The sequence below is a fragment of the Camponotus vicinus genome, unplaced genomic scaffold, assembly GCF_025532165.1.
Source record: "Camponotus vicinus isolate PSW18456_S1 unplaced genomic scaffold, iyCamVici1.0 SCAF_13, whole genome shotgun sequence".
In the NCBI taxonomy this organism is placed as follows: Eukaryota; Metazoa; Arthropoda; class Insecta; order Hymenoptera; family Formicidae; genus Camponotus; species Camponotus vicinus.
In genome coordinates this window covers 2,697,015-2,720,083 of record NW_028141949.1, presented here as the reverse complement: position 1 = coordinate 2,720,083, position 23,069 = coordinate 2,697,015, and the positions used below count along the sequence as shown (strand labels likewise).

The 23,069-nt window shown below is 35.1% G+C and overlaps 1 protein-coding gene across 6 annotated transcripts in view; it reads right to left on the bottom strand.

The window, feature by feature from the left end:
• LOC145964605 (cell adhesion molecule Dscam2) overlaps positions 1–23,069 on the bottom strand; it is a 216,202-nt gene that overhangs the window by 96,244 nt on the left and 96,889 nt on the right. The window lies entirely within an intron of this gene.

Genomic DNA, 23,069 nt, shown 5'->3' with positions numbered 1-23,069 from the left:
CTCGGGACAGCACGAGATATTCTCGGTCAGTATATCCATGATGGTTGGCAAATCCCCTGACTCACCGTGATACGATTGCCAGATCAATAATTCCGTCCTTTGTCTTCCGTTGGATTCTTTGAAGTAAACAGCTTCGCTTTATCGCATATCTATTTATGCATAATTTAATTTGGCAAAACTTTTTAATTTTATACACAACTCATATAATCATCATGTCGAGACACCGAACATCAAATACACTTTGTGTTGAGAGAGACAGACACATTTTTGAGATTATTTATATAACTTCGAACTTCTTTTTTTTTTATACATGTTGGTGAAATGTATATTTCATGCACATGTGCACGTGCATGATAAAGTTATCTCCAATAGTGTATAAATATACTTTTAGACGATCGGCAGTTAACTTGATGTTGTCTGCCGCTCTTCTATACTCGTCGTTTGCGCTTCATGTCACGACCAAGCGAGTTTCAAAGTTTTTCGACAAGTTCGACATTACGATGTCAAGCACAATAAATCGAGATAGCTGCGACAAAGACAAACTTGGCGAATCAAACAAAATTCAGTTTAGTATACGAGCGAAGGAAGGAAAGATTTTATCTTTATCGCAGTAAAGTAATACACGAACTCACTAATTTTATCACAATCGATAAAACAAATGTTCCATCATGATTATTATTGTCTTATGAAATACGTTTTGAATTTTAAAAATTAAGAAATAAACTTTAAATGTGTATAAAAGATTTCAAGATTGCATCATGCAAGTTATATTCTCGTTCGAAATTTGATGTTACGCGAAAACAAAAAGAAATAAAAGAAATGAGTACGTGTATCATGCATTTTAAGAGGGGTAGCATCTGCCGAACGTTTCGGAAAACCGCTTGAAAGTCGGTAAAAAGGCATATACAATATGGTTGATCCTTTCTTAGAATTCCTTGTTCTAAAGGCGAAACATCTTTGCAAGAGAGAAAGAAAATGAGAGAGATAGGGAAAGAGAGGGAGAGACAAGGAAGGAAAAAAGTTGCACGCGCGGAGAAGGTAGTGTTTGACGACATCGTTGGGTCGTTCTTCCGTAAACTGCTTAGCAGCAGATAGTAGCTCCAAGTTCTTTCGCTGCCGGGAGTAACTTTCTTAATCTCCCTCTTAGTGAAGTTAATCCGCTCGATTAATGCTTTACTAACCTGCTTCTCGAACGAGTTCCTCCATCTGTCGCTTGACATTTTCAAACCTTAGACTCTCACACACATTCGTAAAATATATAATTCAGGGAAATGTCAAATAAAATATCCACAATATAATTCTATCACAAATTATACGAATTACAAATTTAATCGTAATAAAAATCGTAATAAAAAATATATAAATGATATATAAAATATTAATATCCTCTAAATTTTATAATTGAATTCTCACACGTAAAAATAAAATTCTCTGCATCGTAAAAAGAGAAGAAACAATGCGAATTATTGTGAATCATTATGTATATACTTGAGAGAGAGGATTGATAATTTTGAATGATGAGTTTGTGTTGAAATTAAGCTAGTCAATTTTCTCTTTTGCACAACCGTTCATCCCTTATTACTCCCACGTATTTGCTATAACACGTTAAATTAACATAATATCTCATAGCCGCATGAGCTCTTCTGCGGATACTTCAATGTCGCGAATACAATGGAGAATCGATCTGCGAGAGCAGCCAGCGATGCGAGGAATACCACGAGATAGGCATGTCGACATGCACTAGGGAGGAAAGAAACACGGTCGTTGCGCGACTCAAAAGAAATTCATTACTTACCGGGGCACTGAATGAACTCGCGATAAAAGCCGTCATAAAATAAGTAAGAGAGTAAGAGAAGGAGAGAATAATTTATTGAAAGCGCTCGGTGAGAGAGAGATGAATTCCCTCAAGCGTGTAAAATAGATCATTATGTTTATGAATTAAATAGGAAAAAGACATATAAGGATAAGTACGTATGATTATTCCAGTACTAATCAACTATTTCGAAGATGATATACATATTTTTTATTGCATATTTTATTCCGATTAGATTTTATAAAACTTGATTATCAAAAATGTGGTGGCAATTTTTAAAGAATGAGCATAAAATTCATGAGAAAGTCTTTTTAAAAAATCGTTCATTAATAGCTTTTATAATATAATCGTGTTTCATTTTCTTAAATTCAACTGAATTTGATTCAACTGAAAGGAGGAGAAAAACTTTTAAACACATTACTGACTTCTACAGGATCAGATAAAGACAATTATTCAGATCAAGGAGAGAGATACTTCCGAAGATTTAGATTTAATAAGCGCGCCCGCGAATAAATTCTTGTGTTGATCAGAAATACTTTTTTAAAACGACACGCTCCAGATGGCAATTACTTTCGACCGGCTAGTTATTATGCGTTCTTAAATTGAGGAGAATTTCGCTGACTTATCACAAAAGCTCCCCTTATTGAGAAATCGATAATTCTAATCAAACTACGCGAGCGGAGAAACGAGAGTTTTGATACATAAATGTAGATCGACTGGAAGTCTTTTATGACGCTTTAAAAGCTTTAAGGGACTTTACAAGAGATTCATATTTCTGGAGAAATATCATATCGCTATGTCAGCGGAAAATAAAGCCGCTGTAAAACTATTCTTGCTTTCTAATTATTACGTTCAAATTTATTATGTTATGGAAATCGGTCTTTGAGTTTTAATAAATTGCAAAAAATTTACTAAAGAAAGAGGGATCTAAAATACAAATTTTGTCGTTATTAAATCGCAATCAGGCACCCTTCATATTACACATTAATCCTCGCGCACATTGAAAATACATGTACATTGCACACATGAATCCAAGTGATTACCGCAAAAGTGCATTTAACTGTGAAACTTAACGCCGATGGGGTGAAATTCGCTGATGGACATTTTGCAGAGGCGCATCATGCAAGAAGTACATTTCGCTTTGCCCTCTAATTGGCATTTGCGCCGCGAACATAATTATGAATTATTTTCAATCGCGCCGAGGTGAAAAAATGTGGAATATAGTCGAGAGAGAAAGAGAGAGGAAGAGAAAAAGAGAGAGAGAGAGAGGCGCGAATGCACAACCATTCGTGCCGCGAATATATAGTTCATTAGACGCTGCAACCCGTCGTTAATTACGCCGAATATAATTAAAAAGGGCATAGGACGAATTCCTTCATCGCGCCACACTGCCTCTCCTTTTTTCCTCTCTCTCTTTCCGTCTCTTTTTCTTTCTTTCTCTCTCTTCTTATCGCCGCGAATTTAATGCGGCGCGAGCTAAAGGCGGGGTTTTTTTTTTATTTTACGCGTGATATTATGCCACACCATCCAGTTGCGAAACTACGGCTATTACGCTCGCTATGCTCGCGCGATATAAAAACGGAGTATGGTGTGATATTTTTTTCGTTACCTACCGCGTCGGACTTTATCCCGAATGAATAAATAACGCGGAATAATGCAGCGATGAACGTGGAACACCGAAACGCTACATCAAAGAACGCACCGCTCTGTGTGAGATAAAAAACAGAAAAAGAAAAAGAGAAAAAATAAATATGAATAAAGTAAATATGCATTAAAAGCTAAAAATCAATACGTCGGAGAAATAAAAAAAAAATAAGAAAAAAAGCGATGAATATACAGGGAAAAAAATGCTTTCAATCGAGTGCATAATCGATCATAAGACTTGATCATCAGCCTTAAAATGAATATTATTTGCAATATTAACAGAAATAGAGTTCAGTCACTAGCATGCCTCTGAACATTTCAAGTCTCTTGCGGTATTTTTTTAAACTCAAAATTAAAATAAAAATTTCTTTTACGCTCATTCATTTAATAAAGCAAAATTATCTTCGAGGCGAAGGTAAACTCGGACTCGAGGCGGATCATTCGTCATCACGCCTGTACGTCGCAATTTTCTTATACGCGACTTTCTTGGAGGAGGCAGCAGGCGCGAAAATATAATCTCATGAAAGTGAGGCGCGTAATAAGTAAAAGTCAGCCTTTGTTCGGGATCTTGCCAGGCGACAGCTTTCAAATTACATCGAAGTGTACCGGGAGCGAATAGTAGCGAGAGCGCAAAGCGGAGTCGCGCGTCGCATTTTACATAAATACACGTCACTCGGAGCTCGAGATAAAACAGAGGACAAAGACGTCTCCTCTCTTATCGTCCAATAAAGCCGTCGATGTTGTTCGAGGAAGTGATTTTTCGAAATTGTATACTTCTCTCTGCTGCCTTCAAACTCTGAGAATTCTTGCACTGCAAGAATCATATGTCGCCAATTGACGAAAGAATTTTTCCCTCCCTCTCTCTTGTGTATCGAGACACGATAAATATTCTCTCCGTAGAGCTCCACGCAATGCCTGGGATAAAATACAAAATGTTCGCGCAATTTCACTCGGATAGATACGGCAGGCAAAAAGAATGAAAAGTGATATCGATAAAGTTGTTGTTCAATGAACGATGGAATCGCCCGCGAACAATCGTCCTATCCCCTTTAAGCTGTGTTTCTCTCTCTCTCTCTCTCTCTCTCTCTTTTTCTCGTTACTTGTATTTTTTTTTCGTCTCCATGATGCAGTGGGTTATTTCGCAATTTAATAGCCGACTTTCGCGCTCGCGCTTACCTTTCTCGCCGCGCGTCGGAATGAAACAGGGTCGGCAAGCTTTCCAGGACGCGGAAACGGCCACGTTTTCTCAATGGGTTGCAATTAGAACGACGCGATAGATTTGTTTCTCAATGCGTCGAGAAATCTCCCGTCGACATCGGTGCGATGCGATGCATTCACGTGACGCAGTCAGGCGGTCTTTCGTAACTTCCTGGGATGTAGCAAGCTCTCTTATGCAATTTATCATCGTAAACGGGACTCCGCATCTCATGCACCTCGAAACATAAATCTATCACGCAATTATACAACAGTCACGCATTCGTTGTTTCGTAGATGATGCGATCACAATAGACGCGCTCGCTGGCAAATCCATCTGTTAAGAATGAGAGATACTCTTCCTGTGTGAGATGCAAAAAGCATCGCAGATATATTTTCCCTTTTCTTTTTTCGCTTGTAAAAATATAATCTATTTTTTATTAGAATTGCACGAGATATCAAGATAGAAATTGTTCTTGTTCAAGACATTCAAAACAAGATTTTCAATTAATTTTCAAGACAATATCAAGAGTAAGATTATCAGGACTATTGATTTAAAAAAAAAACTAAAATACGTATATTTATAAATTAGATAAGAAATAAATCATTATGTTATACAAATTTAAAAAATCTTAATTATAACAATTCACTCGAAACAAGATTTAAATTTTCAAAAATTTTCAATACCAATATTTTCACGAATATTGTCTTATCTCTGATTCTTGCAATTCGTGCAGCTCTATTTCTGACTTTTCTTGCGACGAAAACTTTTCTCACGTGGCACATCCTTCTATATCTTCAAAGATAGACCGAACGAATGTCAAACGTCACGTGACATCCTAAGCGAGCGTCAGACGATCGGTCGCGAGGCATGCATTTTCGAGATTTAGGGCAAGCCGCGACGAGATGCGGCCGCTCGGCACGAAGGACTATTCCCAGGCTTGACGGATCGATCGTAATTAAATCGATGGGATCCTACTACGGCCGTCCAGTCTCGCATGCCTCATGGACTTAACTCCGTATCTGGGAATGGAGCCGATCGAAGTGCCCCGCCATCACGATGCATTATGGAGCGCGAGAGAGGACATGCCGGCAGATAGGCGAGAGCGACGCGGCCTGGTTATCTCGCGCCTATTTGCACGATAGTCCTGTTTCCGATTAATCAGGTCTCCCGGAATTAACGCAGTCCCCTGGGAATGAGTCATGTCTCCCGCACGCACGCATACTCATTAGGCCCTGTGGCCTTGCTGCTCCCCCCTCACCCCTCTAATCGATCGATACAACCTTCTCGTTTCTTTCTTTATTTCCCCCCTTTTTCCCCTTTCCCCCCTTTATTATTAATATATTATATTTAATTTTATATTTAATTATATATTAATATATTATATATTTCTTTTCATATCTTGGATGACAGCGATGTCTCATTCATAAAGCAAGCAGAAAGATCTTTAGTAAACGTTAGAAATTAAATCAGGAAGAATCGTCACATTCTCTGATTCTCTGAATTATTATATGAATGTAGTTATCGAATGGGAAATAAAAAATTAGTAGGATCTTGATGATTTTAATGAGACATCGCATACGCGCTTGTGCATCCAAGTTTTCATTACTTTCGCGTCATATGATTCTTCTATTCCCATCCGCATTTTATCAGTTTTCTCTGTCCAATGGTCGGATCAAACGCTACGAATCCTCAAAGTTAAATGCATCATCGTATTGGTCAGAGAATCGCTGAATTTCCCCCGCGGAACTTCGGGTGGGTCTTATTATAAAGAGTGCTCGCGACACACATGTTTCAGCAAGAGACTTTTGTTACCTCCTTTCCTCGAGAATGGCTCCGATTTGTCGGTTTACCGGTAACGATCACACGAAATCAACTTTTTCTCACAGTTCTTTGTCATAAAGGACCCGCGCGATTGCACATTCATTTCATTCCAGTCATCGACTGCGGAATGACGAAAGGTTCTCCTGTGAAAGGGTTCTCTCCCTCTCTTTCTCTTTCTCTCTCCTCGCTCGTGCGATTAATTGAGATTCAAAAGAATCGATATTGCTATCCGCACTCGTGCAACACGCGAGCGAATAATTATTCGACGAGCGGTTTTCATAGACTGTGATTATCCTGCGCCAACATTATGCTTTGTGATAAAACCCCAGATTGCCCGCCTCTCGTAATCAGCGCGATCGATGGCAATTATCTTTTTCATTGGATTAGTTCCATTATCGTGCGACATCGAATAAAAGAGTTTCGGAGTTGAATACAATATCGTAATGCGGGGGAGGATTTATTATACACAATACTAATTTATTTTCCAACGGCGCGAATTACAATACAATTTTAAAGGATACATTTTTATAGATAAACTCTCACGTATATGTATTTTTTCATCCTCCGATATATCATGTAGCGGCGAGATTCTTCTTCTCTATCAGTCAAACGAAGCGATTTTGCATTCTCGCGTACGGGTCTCGATTAATTCACGAAAGCCGAATGGCCATAGCCATCGGCGGCGAATTCGTTTTCGGCCATTTTGTCGGCTCAATGCTCTCATATTCGAAAGAATCCATTTATTAAAAATATTCATTTATGGACTTTGTAAAATTTCGATTAAATTTTTTATACATGGCATTAAATTTCATAACCTTTATTTTTAATTTTTATATTATTTAAATATTCTTCATATTTAATTTTAATGTTTGCTTTTGATATTTTATTTGAATTTTTTGGTTAAGATTCGACTTTGCTAAGAGGAAATCGGATTAATTTCTGAGTTTTATATTGAATATTTTAAAAGGAATTTTACATTAATTTTTTTAATAGAATATTTTTTTAAATTTATTTTAGAGTTATTTTTGTTTACAAATTTATTAATTTTTTCTTTTTTTAATTTTTTCATTTATTAATATTGTAACTTCAATAATTATTTTTTATTTGCGGGAGTTATTACCTCGCGAACAATATATGATAAACTAATATATATGTATTGGAAAATTATTTTATCATTGCGCTGGAGAGAGAAAGAGAGAGAGAATTCAACCCTCTCTCACAGATTCGGGGTACAGATGCGCACGCTAACGCGAAAATTTATTCTCGTTTCGTTCGGTGCGCGTTATTCCACGCTCTCTAGACACACAGGCGCTCTCCGTACGGCAGTTTCATGAAAATTCAACGTCACGCCGAAACCCTATTACCGCGATAAGGGCCGAAGTTCGAGCCGAATGGCAGTTGGGAAACAATAACCGACCGGCTCTAAATACGCCCCATTGAAAAACATGCAGCATGAATTCAAACGTCGTCGCGCGACACCCCCGATAGAGAGCTAGTCCAGACTTTGTCGCTCGTCACCAAACGCGTGGGTCATACAAGATGACAATATACATATATGTATACGAAATATGCCGAATCATATTCCCTTTCACGCATTTTCCTTACCGATTTCTTCGGAGACGATTTGTCTCCAGACATGTAATTTTAGTCTTATAAAATAAATATCATTCGATTATAATTTAATTTTATAACCGACGTTTCTATTACATTTGAATCGTTACTCATTTTTCAATTTAATTAATGTGTAAATATCAATTATTTTTTAAATGTGACACATGGACGAGGATAAAGAAAATAACTGACGAGAAGTGGCGTTGTACATTCACTGTATTGTATAAAACGCCCGCGCAACGTGATGATTTTCATTCATTCGCGAATATTATGGCGCTTGTATCTCTCGTCGCTTCCCCTCCTCTCCATTCCATTGTTATCGAATGGAACGCATTTCCATTATATACGATAGTATCGAAATAATTCACGAATCTTTGCATTCATCGACGCATAAAACTGTCTATAAACGCAACCGAGCTTTGTCGCGCAGCAAAATCAATTTTATATAGCACACCCATCTCTGCAATATACAATATATATACATATATATATATATATATATATATATATATATATATATATATTTTTTTTTTTTTTTTAATTAATTATAAAGCAAATTTGTTTTCTAACTCTCGAAAGCGACAAAATAACGGTTTCAAATACATATTCTGCATACCTAACAGATTTATATACACGCACACACGCACACACGTACGCGCGAATAAAATGGCTTTAATCTTGGTGAAATTATGCTCAAGCAATTTTAATTACAAAGCGAGATAATTATTTTCCTTTAAAAGACCTAGCGGCAACGAATGTTTATATCACAATTCGAGACCGGATTTTGAATTTTCATAACAATACGCGCAATGTTATGCATCAGCAATTATTTCTGACATTTCGCGCCCGAATCACGTTTAATGATTCAGACTTTCAATGATACGATATATATATATATATATATATATATATTTTTTTTTTTTTCCCTTCACAATATTATTAGAAATTTGCTCTTTTGGAAAATAGTATTGATTTCACAAGTATTATTATCACAGTAATATTGATAACTGATCACATTTTCAAGCTGACTGCACTGCAGACATATAATCCTCGCGAAATGTATTATATGATATGGAGCTTCGTGCCATTTTGTTATCGTAAGATAGAGATAAGAATGTATATCGATGTTTAAAAACGTATCATTTTCTTATTGATATTAATAAAAGATGTAAGAAAGTAAAGATACAGTTTTCTCTTCGCTTCTTTTTTTCTTGTAGCTTACTCAACTCGTTAAAGCTCTTCCACATTATATCCTTTATATTTTTTATCCAATATTTCTTTTAATTAAAACATTTTTATTAAAAGAAATATGGAAAATATTTATGATAAACAAATTCGAAAAATTCATGATTCAAAGCATCTTCACATAAAAATAAATGTTAATAATATGAATAAATAGTATAAAAAAATATTTAAGTTTATTTATCTTATTTATCTTATATCTACTTAAAAAGGTATTTATTTAAAAATATACGTTAATATAAAAATTTTAAATAAAATTTCGACAAAAAAAATTTTTGGACAACTCTTAAAGAATGCTTCTTCGTCGACTGCAAGAAGACATATTTCACAGAATGCTCTTTAGCGTACTCTGCTTGCGAGACCGAATCAATTTGCGAATCGAGATGCAACGATAAATCGTCGATCGCTCATCAATTCGTGCCGATCGGCGGCGGTTTTAGCCTCGCTTTACGCGAGGCAGTATCTTCCGGCGAAGTGCATCCGTAGCGGCGATCGATCGCTTTAATTTCGCGTCTGGAACAGGAATGGTGCCTGATGCGAAATAATGCGCCTACATATCGAGTGTATCGGGTTGTGTGTGGGTATTCATGCTACGTGCATGTTTATGTATATGTGTTTCCACGCAGGGAAAAGCGCGTTTATCCCGACGTATCGATGTATCCCACGTATTCGCGTGTACATTTCGCTCGCATGTACGTTCTCCATGCTCCGGTCAATATTGATTGGTAGATGAGTTTGACACGGCGTACACTACCCCTCCCTCCCTCCTCCCCCCCCCCCGCTGTACGCACGTGTACACACGTGTGCGCTCTCTCTCGTTTTGACGCGTTGCGCTCCGCGGTGACTAATTAATGCACGCGCGTAAATACGTTCGCGTTATATGGAACGCGGCTGGCTGGCAAGCGTTTGAAAAATAAATTGCTTCGTTAGCCGGCGGTAATCGCGAGCCGGTGCAAAATAAGGCCGGGTCGATCGAAGCTCGTGAGAAAAAATGTATCGCTCATAATTCGTCTTAATAACCGATCCGGCAAATTCTTCTCTTTTTTTGTCAGCGTTGCTTCTGCCCCGATATAACACTTGAAATTTAATATCGTATTCGTAAAATCGGTCATCTTTGATTTTTTTCTTCGTTACACGACCGGAATAGAATCTGTATCTCTCTGTCGTTCAATTGATCAAGGTACCAACGCCGTGCAATTATTTTCGCGTAGACAACGCAGACGCATAAAATCACATGCATGTACACACATACACATACATGTACATTCGCGGCAGCAGATCCATTTAAAACGCCATCTCTAAACGCGCACAGATGGGGTGTTCCAGATGTGCAAAAAGGGTGCACTAGGGTCACTCCGGAAAAAGGCCACATGCATGAGCGCGTATTTGCGATTCTTTTTTTCTTCTTTTTTCTCGAAGCCATTCCAATCTCGTATCGAGCTCTACAGGATAAATTGGGTGACGGCTCGGTTATTATCCCTTCGCGGATCTATACACGCTGTAGATTCGTGTATTACGCATTTTTCCCCTTTTTTTCCTCTCCCTTTTTTCCCCTTTCTTTTACATATATATAATCTTATCTTTTTTATCTATATCTAAGTAGATCTCTTTTCTTCCTCACATATATTAAATTTTAAATAAATTATAATAATTAAGAATATTTTGATAAAATTAAAAAGTGAAGTAATTGCAATAACAATTTGTGTCCTATTTTTAGCCAAGCATATTATAGACATGTAGGAGATTTTATAGATCCAATCATTATGTCATTATTGCGAATTATTTATATAAAGAGGGAAAAATATAAATATAAATTTTTAATTACTCAAATATTTTTTAGAAGATGTACCTAAATGTTTGAAATATAATTTTAAACGAAAGATATCGATGAAGGCTATCGATCGAGTCCGCGTGAACTCTGTTTAAGTCAGCAGTCCGCGCGGATTATTTAGCTCAGGAAATTCGGGACGTCGCATCGAAATAAGACGGAATTAATTCGCGGAATGCGATGAATCTCCCAAGTTTCCATTATTGCATTGGATTATGCAAATGGAACGATTACAATTATCGATTCTCGATTTATGTTTCCGCGTGGATTAATTACGAAACGTTAATACATGTACATGTTAAAGATCTTTGTCCACCTTTTACTATCTCTACGTTATTTCAAATAACAATTTTAATATTCATACAATATTTATATAATTTTAATATTCATATATACTCATGTACATTCGTTGAAGAATTTATTGCGGAAAGATTAAAGAAAACAGCGGACTTTCTGCTTTCATGAAAAATTATCAATTATTTGACACAGTCAAATTTGACTTGAAAACGCATCCGTTTACGTTTTAAAATTTCCGATACATCGACTTTCAAAAATAAAGCTGTAGATATAATAGCGGTCAATATTAAAAATGATGCGCTCTTCAAGATACATCGGAAAGTCGGAGAGAGAAACAGAACACTGAATTTATCTCACCCCGGAGTTAATTCCTCGCACTAGGAAAAAAATCATAGAAAAAATTTCTATTACATATATATGTATATATCTCGTTTTCTCTTTTTTTGTCTATCGGATACAATCGAGTGAGTTAAACGTGCAGTTACATCCCCTCATTCCCTCGTAACCCAACAGATATTCGCTGTAAAATTCTCGCTTTCTCTCTCTCTTGCTAAGTTTCGCCGCCCTCGCGACGAAGATTTAATTTCGACGATTAAACGTGCATCGACGAAACCGATTTTCTATTCTACGCGCTGATTACATAGTCTTGTAAATCTCGCGGCGAAGCAGATTCGACATTCTATTCTCGCCGCAGCTATCGGGAAGAAAATTTCGCAAGCGAGTGGATTTTCGTGCAACAGGATAACGAGGGGGTGAGCACTTTATATGCGGACGTTCTTCTCCGACCGTTTTAGGCGACGGATCTCCCGTTTTTGCGTGACGGAAATTTATGCTGCTCGATCGTCGACGACGTGACATAATTTAGCGGTCGAGTCGAGTCACGTCCGCGACATCGGTTTACTCGCATTTACGTTTTCGCGCCGAGAACAAAGACGTTGACGTTCTTAATACAGAATTAATTCGTCGGAGAGTAAATTAGCAAATCTTTTTAGCACATCTTATCTCTTATAGTCCCATCGCGTTATTAGATTAGTTTTGATTTGGTTTTATCTTTTCAGAGTTTTCGTTTATTTAGATTTATTATTCAGATATGAATTTTATATGTAATGAAACATCACAAATACATGCACACAGTTATATATAAAGTGAGACAATTAAATCAGGCTACCTGAGTAATTTGTAAATTATACGTTTTATAAAAAATTGGTTTATGACATATAAAAATTGCATAATTTCAAAAGAATCATTATGTAGTACATCTATTTATAAGTGAAGGTGTTTAATTTTTTTTAATTAGAACAATCTTAATTTATTTATATAAATTAATCCACGCAATATTTGGGATAAAAAGTTAAAAGTAAGAATGGCCAAAAATTGAATTTAATTCACGAGATACTTTATACTTTAATTGACATAATTTTACATAAACTATGAAACATCTGATAAAATATTCATTTTTCAATTATCTTACCTAATTTTATGCACAAAATAATAAGAGGAATCAATTGGTGCAAAGAAAACACAGTTATTTTTAAGAAACAAATATGTTGCTGTTTGTTGCAAATTGATATTTTTTATGCAACTTTTATGACAATTTTTCATAAAATATAAATTACAAGTTATTCAAATGACATGTTTTAAAATTGCCTTACCCTATAAAATTCACTATCCCGGAATAAAATTTACATTTAAAAATATTTACAAAATTTTTGAAAATTTGATTTAAAGTGATTAAAGGTGAAAAAAATAACGCTATTTCTTTTCTTTATTTTGTTACACGCGATGATGCCGAATAATTAAAATAATCAAAAACATGTTCATGAATTGTGGGAACAGTAACGCTGAGTGATTGCAAAACTATACGTTTTGCATATTGCAAATGACAAAAAAATACACGCCCATCATCCCGCTAGGTGCGAAAGGATTAACTCACACATGTTGAATGAATTTTCATCACAAAATAATATGCTCCTCGTGAAATACGCACAAATAAAAACGTATCGCCTCGGGTAGGATGGTGTGCCGCTCCGATACGCTTTTACAGGGTGCATGTAGGTTAATTGGATTTTCGCACGACGCTATTTGCCTCACGGTAGTAACGGCTTCTACACTATATGACTTTTAGAAACGATCTCTCTATAATATCATATATTCATAAAAATTATTTAAATACATTTAAAAAAGATAAATAAATATATATGTGTATATACATATACACACGCAGGATGCTTCACATAAAGTGATATAAGGTGGTTTTCTTCAAAACTTGACATAAAGAATATGTTAGACGAAATTTTGATAGGGTTTTGAGGAAGTAATATTTTGAAATAGACTACCGCTTGGCTTTTAAAATCCGTAAAACGATTTATAAAATCTGTGAGACGGATAATACTTATTCGTGCAACTGATATTTCCATATTTTTCCAATTATGTTTAGTTTATTTAATTACTGTAAATGTTTCAATTATCGAATTTATATAATTATGATGTAATGTATAATTTCGACTTAAATTTAGATTAGGTATATTAAAAAACTTTTCTTAATAAAGAAAAAGAGAAAGCTGAAAAACCATTCATAAGTATTATATATTATATTTTTTAATGTAGCTTTATTAAATTAAGTTTGAACATTCCCAACTTTAAATAATTCGTTAGTTATGTTAATCATGTTTAGTAAAAAGTTTTAAAGTGATTCATTTATCTTTTAAAATGTGAAAGTTGGACAATTTAAGATCTCTTTTAAAAGAGATAGGTTACTTTTTCAAACCATTTATTTTCGAGTAGATAGATTATAACTAAAAATAATATAATAAACTTAAAAACATTAACAAAATATGAACGAAATCCAATTTAGAGAGGCCTACGGAATAAATTTTGAAAAATTATTTTTGAATGATTAAGAATAATGTTATGGGACATAAATGTTTGTAAATTCAAAAAAGCACTTTAATGATTAATTTATTAATAATTAAAAAATAATTTGTTTTTTAATAAAAATTTATTATTCGTATATCTAAAATCAATCATTTATCATGTTTTAAAAAATATTTTTCCCAAATAATTATTTTAAATTTAATAATTAGAGATTTGGCTCAAATAATCAAAAAATTAAAAAGAAAATGGCATAAGAGCCAACGCGCAGTAGTTGGAGCGCAGAGAAGCAACTAATATTGAAAAAAGAAAGAAGTGTTGTTGCTTCTCTGCACTCCAACTACCACGCGTTGGCTTTTATGCCATTTTCTTTTTAATTTTTTAATTATTTTAAAGCCAAGTTTTCCAGAACATTGTTTTGTCCATTTATATCCCATACCGATTCTATTTACTAATAAAATTCATATAATAAAAAATATATAAATATAAATATATATATATTTTTTTATATATTTTTTATTATATAAATATTAAATTAAAAAAATATTTATACACATCCAACTTTGCGATAGTTTTAATTTTAAATTATTATCGTAATGTAAAATATATAAATAACATAGCAATCGCGTAAACAACCCTCAAAACAACTCGTGCTTTCGTCCAATTGAGTATTTAAATAAATAAAAATTTTACGTCATGCAAAATGTATGCGCGTTAAAGCGCATTTTTTTCTCGGCGTGGATCAATGTTAATTTGTTGAGCGTAAATCGTGCAACTAGGAGGTTTTAAATTGAGGGTAACAGCTGCACGAGCCGCTTTCACGGGATGATTGTAGTCGACGGCTGTTAACGACAGACGCAACACGCCTCTTTATGCGATAATTCAGCCCGGCCGGCGAGCTATTTTCTTGTCGTCCGTTTGTTCGTTTGAGAATAAACTTGTTTCGTATAACCAAGCAAATAGGGAGAACAAGACGCATAAACGACATAATCAATTTTAACGGCAGTGTCTAAACCTGGAATACATCACGAACAAAAGTATCCGGGACGTTAATAGATTTTAAAATATACTCTTGAAATGATACTTCTCTCGCAGTGGAAAGTTAGCAGTACATCGCGATGAAAAATTATTGATAAAATTATATGAGACGTGCATTATATCTTCCATATCGAAAAATTAGACATTTTACTTGTCTTGCGTTTCTACAATACATTCGAGCGATGTAAACGTTATTATTCTGAGAAAGTAGCAAATTGAACTTCAAGTCATATTTCAATTCTACGTGAATTTTTTTCATGCAAGGAATAAAAAAAATTTTTTACACGTTATCTATATTTATATCGTTTTCTACGAGACCTCTCGGCGGCTCTTTTCCTCTTTACCCCCTGCTTGCGACCCCCGCATCGCGACGCACTGGGATGAGCCTTGAAGAGAGAGCGGCTCTTTTATAAAGTCGATTGACGGCGGTCATCGCGCTTGACTATCGGAGCCCGACGCCGGCAGTCGGCGATGCCTTTCACGATGAAATACAAAGCTGTTAACGCTACGTTAGAATGTGTGACAGTTCACGCAGTCTATAAGCCGCGTGGACGTCGCGACGTTGGAGCTACCGAGGGGGACGAGAGCGAGGGGAGAGGGTTGCAAAGTCGTATCCGTGATATGCCGTCGCTGTAATCACACAACCCCGCCGCTTCCGACTTCGAGCAGCCCAATATATCGTGTATCCCGATATCTTCGCGCTCCATCGGCGAGCATCATCGCGATACGCTCCGTGCGCGAGTGTGTATCAATGAACATCGTCCTTTCGATGGCGAATGTTCGCTAACGCGATGATTAAAGGGTAGGTAACAGAGCTTGTCAAGTACGTACATACGTGTACATTTCTCATGGCAACATCAATAGAATTGAGAATATATGAACGCAGTTGTATGTGTTTAGAGAGATTAAAATAGAATGCAACTTGATAGAAGTATTGCACTTTTATATCTGGTTCTTGATAATTTAATAAGTCGTTGTGAAAAATGCATACACGTTTGGCGACATATTAAATAAATAAATAAATAAATAAATATATATATATATATATATATATTGAAAGTGACAGAAAGAACGTCTGGCATTTAATTATAAACACATAAATCTAAAAATCATGTAACTGCATCGATCGAGTCTTGAACCATTAATGATTCATCAGAAATCAGTAATTTTAACTGCTAGCTAACTATTAGCTAAATTAATAATACGAAATTGATACTCTATACATCTCTGTCAGAAATCGTAATTTATAGAATTACAAAGTGTATTTTCCATATATATCTATAAAAAGAAATAGTAAGAGAAATTTCACGTTGCACGTGAAGACGCAATTTAATTTTGATCATGGTGACAATAATATTTCGATCTAAATGGAAAAACCGCGAGATATTAATATTAAATTATATATTAATTTCACACGTATAATATATCGTCTCTCTGTCTCTCCCTCTGTTTCTTTTTATACACACATGCATACGTCTACATACGCGCGTATACACATCGCGATTGATAAGAATGGTTATGAAATTTTCGGCAACACACACTGTCGGGAACTGCGTTTTCATTTCGGTCGAAATAACGATCCAGTGCGCATTTAGCCGTAATTAATTTTGCATCCAGTGCATGTACTACGACGCCGCTTTAATGGCGCCTACTTCGGCTGCTGGCGGCGGCTACCATTCGGAAATTACGGAATATCGGAAATCCAAAGCCCGACGATGATGGCGCGCGATTGGCGCATTTCCGCTCTGCGGCCTGACACGGGAGACGGGGGAGGAGGGAGGAGGGAGGAAGGAGGAGGGGGAGGGGGAGGAGGGTATCCGATGTGCAGTCTCATCGAACGCAACGCGCGCGTAACTCGCGCGTTGCGCGATGCGTTACGATGACAACGCCTGGTATTATATCGTGTCGGGAGAGACCGTGGTGGAGCAAATAAAAGAGCGCCTCGCCAATTTCCGCATGTAAATGCGACGTAATTGCCGAAACTGTGCAAATCCGCGAGCGGCCGGGCGGACTTGAGCGTGTATTGTTGCGTCTGCGTGCGTGCGTGCGGTTTATCAGTATTAAAATTAATGCCGCGCCATTTCGCCAGCGGCGGTCATGCGATTATCGGCGGTCATTCGAATCGAATCGCGTATAAGAGTAATTATTATTTGTTACATCGTGGAATTAAATAAAGTGTATACTACACGTACGGGAGATTTTCAGGTGCGAAATCAAATAGACTTTTTTCGAGTAACTCATCCGTTGAAACGAGAACTATTGCAAATTAAACGAGAAATATATTTTTAGCGGCACTCGGTGCACCTCTCTCTGATGCGTTGCAACTTACAAAAATATTAATGCCCAATCGCGTTTACGCTCTTAGCACGTGTTTTTTTTTACTACGTTGGCATTGCAACAGATGTACCGTCAAAAGTAATAACAAAACCGCTCTTGGCACAATCAAGCAAGTATTTTAATCACACGAAATGCATCGCGAATACACGTAATACGCGATAACAAACAGCAGAGATCGCCAGGCAAGGATTGGGAACTCGGTGGTTTCTTCGATTCAATGGAATAGCGGAGAGCAAGAGAGAGAAAGGGAGAGAGCAGATGATGAGAGAAGAGAATGGAGAGAGAGGGAAGTCGAGCTTTTACGGTGATTACTCGACGTCGCGGCTGCGTCCGCGCGCGTATTGCATCGGAAATGATTTCGCGCCCAATTAAACCATGGGAAATTCAACCCTCTCTCGACAGTAGCACCATGATGAGGAAGCCTTCCTGGTACCCTATCTTCCGCGCATTTGTTACCCTTACTATGCGCTGGGATCCCCGCTCCTCTCCTTCTCGCTTTTTCCTTCTCATTGTCAGTACAGGTTGAATCAGATTTACTCGTTAATTATTTGGCGGTTAATTTTCGTCGTTACATGTATCGTGTGTGCAGCCGAAACACCGAAATAACCATTAACGACTTGTAGAACTGGGCTAATTAATTGTAATTAAATGTCGGACCATGCGCACGTCAAGATACAAATCATGCAACTCGAGTATACAGCATAATACAGGTCACTTGTAATTAACGAGAGATAGGATGTTGCATTCTATTTGTATGTGAGTGTGTATGTGTGCGTACGTGTGCATATGTATATATATGATGTTGCATTTCTGGAAGATTATTTTCAGACTGCATTTTCGGAATATATATTCTCACAAATATTCCTAGGATAATATTCTCACAAATATTTTTAAAATAATTTGCCTCTTGGAAGATATTTTTAGACTGTCAGAGGATATAATTAAAAAACATTTTCATTTTAAATATACTCTATAATTCTAGAATTATTTTTCCATTCCTATTCAAGAAACATTTGTTTGAAAAATATATTTTTTTTTATTACATATCGTTCTTTCTCTTTCTCTTTCTCTCCTTCTCTTTTATAACATTTGCCGGTGTTGAAAGAAAAACAAATATTAAATAACAAATAATAATCGTCTCATTCTCTAATTTAGTTCTCGATGACAAATGATTTCGCCGTCTTTACATTCAAATGTCATATCAGCATTTCTAATTGTCACAAATTCATTGAATTCTAATTAAATTGACAGCATAGAGTGCTCGAATCCTGTATTCTCTGCGATAAATTCATAAATGCAATGTCAGTCTGGTTTTAGCAACAACGAATATAGATATAACTTTGAATAAAAGTTACGCTCTCTCGTTGCGTCGCGAGTAATTATTTTCAACATTTGACATATAACAATCTCGGCAGAGAGCAAGAGTCAATGTACGCGAGACGGGAAAAACTTTGTGGTGTTCCAATTAGTAACAATTTCAAAACAAATGTTAAAACATTGTTGGTTGACGACAGGAACGACAGAGAATAGAAAAAGAAGAGAAGAGAAGAGAGAATTTTTAGAAAGAAAGAAAAAAAGTGCAAGTAAAAGAGAGAAAAAAAAGAGAGAGAGGGAAAAATTTATTGTATTTTGTAAGATCATAATTTATATAAATATGCAAAAATATTATATTAAAATATAATCAAGTTAAAATATCAAGAAAAGTGACAAATATATTTAAAAATTTAAAGAAAATTAATTAATTTAAAAAAAAATTAATTATACTGGTGCAAATAACAAGAAGTAGAATTAGAAAATCCATATTTGTTTTAGTACTAGAAATATAAATAATAGAAACTATCTCTCACAAATACAACATTTTTATATTTTTCTTATTTGCATCAGTAATAAATTTTATTATCACATATATCATATGTATGTATATAATTATAATACATATAATATATGTAATTATATCAAACTTCAAATGAAATTATAAAGATAAATATAGTTGCAATTAAATACTAGTTACCCCAGGATTTCAAAAACTGAAATTAGAGAGTGATAGATGAAGAATGAAATAGAAAGAGACAGAAAATGACAACGGATCAATTGTATAAATCGACATGCAAAGGGCAGAAATAAAGAGAGAGAAAGAGAAACTTGATTGTTCGCGCTGTAACTAACAACATAGATCGCGATGGAGTTCGTTTCGAGCACCGATGTGGAGCAGCGATGTATGAAAGCGAGTACCGTACGCAACGAACAATACGTGAGTCGATATCGGTCGCAGATGGACTTGTAAAAGGGGCTCTTGTAAAGGGTCAAGAGACAGGGTCAACAACGATAGCTCGACTCGTGACGTTTATTAGCGTGGTTAATCGAAAAGGAGAGAGACGAGTTTGCTTGGCCGCACGTATCGAGACACGTTCACGCACTCATAAATACGATTTTTCTCGTTAAAAATTAATCCTCGGCATACTTGGGGGTCGAAAGGACGACGACGACGACGATAGCGAACGGGTTAAGTGACTCGACTACCCGAGCTTGTTAATTATCGACGAGGAGATTCGCGAGAAGCCCACCCTACTATGCCCTTGGTGATGGCAAAGCTCTGTGCATCCCCCTAATCACCCTTCCTTTTTCCGACCCTCCGGGCCCCCTTGTTTCCGACGCGTTTCATCTCGCCCATCGAGTCGGTGAAAAGAGGCGGCCGATCGTCTCAAGATGGTTACGAGCGCGTAAGAAGAAATGGTTTTACAAAATTTGTTAATAGAAGTTAGTGTCAAAATATAGATTCTTCAAACAATCTTGGCAATCCATTGATCGAGATTAATAGATTGATTATAATAACATTGTATTTCACTTCACGATCATAATAATATTACATTTTAAAATAAAATCTAAAATATTTGCTCGACATATCTCACGATATTTTCTGAAATGGAAAATATTAAATCCATAATAATTTAATATCGCGACTTATTTATGAAACGTAATGAAAATATTACAAATATTTTATTAAAATTAGACGATTGAATTATTTTCCTTTCTCGGTTTTTTAAATTTTCCTCTTTTTAATTTTTTTTGCCAAATTAAGCAGCAATTTAAGTTATAATTTATATATTTAATAGTTGATATATATATGATATGTATAATTCTTGTAAATATTTTATTAAACATTTTAACTAAATGCACCAGAATAAAATCCAGAATATATAATATTTTATAAACATTATTTTATATATTATATTGTACAATGGTATAAAATAAATTACTATCGCAAAGATAAACGAGCAATTATTTTTAAAAGTAAATTAAATAAATTATAAATGACATACCACACAATTACGCCACCGTGGCTCGATGCTTTCCTGGCCCTCCTGCTCCTCCTCCTCTCTTGTTTGTTGCTCCTTCATGACACTCACACTCACTCGCGAAAAAATAGTTAATTACGATCGCGTATACACTAAAATAGAATAAAATACGACGATCATGCGATATTTTTTACGGCACTTCCGGCGTTTTTTAATTGCACGTGACATATATTTTATTATAATTGCATGCGACGTATATTTCATTACATTTTCGGAAGAACAATTCGAAAACTATATATAATTCGCTCAACATTATATAATTATATAATTAATAACGATTGTATTTAATAATTACAAACACAATATTATAAATACAAAGATTTAAACGCAAGATGTAAATGTTAAACGGTATCAATGATTTTGTTCTAATATTGTATGATACAATGCGAGCCGAATTAATTATTAATTAAGATGCGTTGGATTATTCGAAAATACACAACCGAAACTCGATATATATGATATATTTCCGTATATATATAAATTGCGCGCAATGAAGGTATTATTATTTTATAAATGAAATATAATTTAATTATATAAATAATAAGAGTTTTCCATTATTTGAATTATTTGATGTATCATTTCATGCTTTCGATTCAATATGAATGTGAGCGAATTATATTTCAATCGAAATGTATTCAATTATATATTTTTAAAGGGAAAAGTTTAAATAGAAATGCCAGATATTTTCGAAATATATTAAAGAAATAATTATCGTTAAATTCGAAATATAGAACAATAAGTTGTAATTGAAATTCTCTATCGACATATTTACAAACACGATTAATTAATCACGTTAATTGATAATCTCTAATTGTACTAATTTTAACGAACAATCGCACTTGGCATCTCTTAATAATACTCGTATTCAGAGAGTTATTGAAACGATGTTTCACGCGCGAGACTCACCGCACGAATGACACGGTCACGATAAGACGCAAACAATAGCGCGCTACGTCACAGATGTTTCTATACGTTATCCTTATGTCTTTCACTTTGGAATATGTTATTGTTTTTATATAGAATGGTAGAGCGATTCCCCTCCCCGCCCTCCCGAGTCGCTACGTATGTATATCGTAAAATTTCAGTATCTTTACAATATTCGGAGATGACAGTTTCAAATATGACAGTTTCTTCAAATTAGTATAATTATTTATTTACGTATAATTATTTATTTACGATTATCAATTCGAGTAATTGATAAATAAAACCTTATTTCGCGGTAAAAATATTCGTAACAACGAATTAAATTCTCTGTTGATACGTGTTTACAAGTGGAGATTTATCAATTACTCGAATTGATAATCGTTTATTATACTAATTTGAAGAAACTGTCATATTTGGCATCTCCGAATATTGTAAAGATACTGAAATTTTTACGATATACATACATAGCGACTCGAGGGGGGGGGGGTCGCGCTACCATTCTATATAAAAACAATAACATATTCCAAAGTGAAAGACATAAGAATAACGTATAGAAACATCTGTGACGTAGCGCGCTATTGTTTGGGTCTTATCGTGACCGTGTCATTCGTGCGGTGAGTCTCGCGCGTGAAACATCGTTTCAATAACTCTCTGAATACGAGTATTATTAAGAGATGCCAAGTGCGATTGTTCGTTAAAATTAGTACAATTAGAGATTATCAATTAACGTGATTAATTAATCGTGTTTGTAAATATGTCGATAGAAAATTTTAATTACAACTTATTGTTCTATATTTCGAATTTAACGATAATTATTTCTTTAATATTTCGAAAATATCTGGCATTTCTATTTAAACTTTTCCCTTTAAAAATATATAATTGTAGGAAATCTATTCTTTCAATCTATATATAGTTATCCATATATAGTTATAGGAAATCTATTCTTTCAATTAACCTAAATTCAATTAATCTAATCTAACGGTTATTTGATTATGATTTTTCGTTATTTGACTTACTCGATTCGTATTATTATACATATATGTTTTTAATTCGAAAATGGCAAACGATGTTTAAGTCAGTGAATAAACT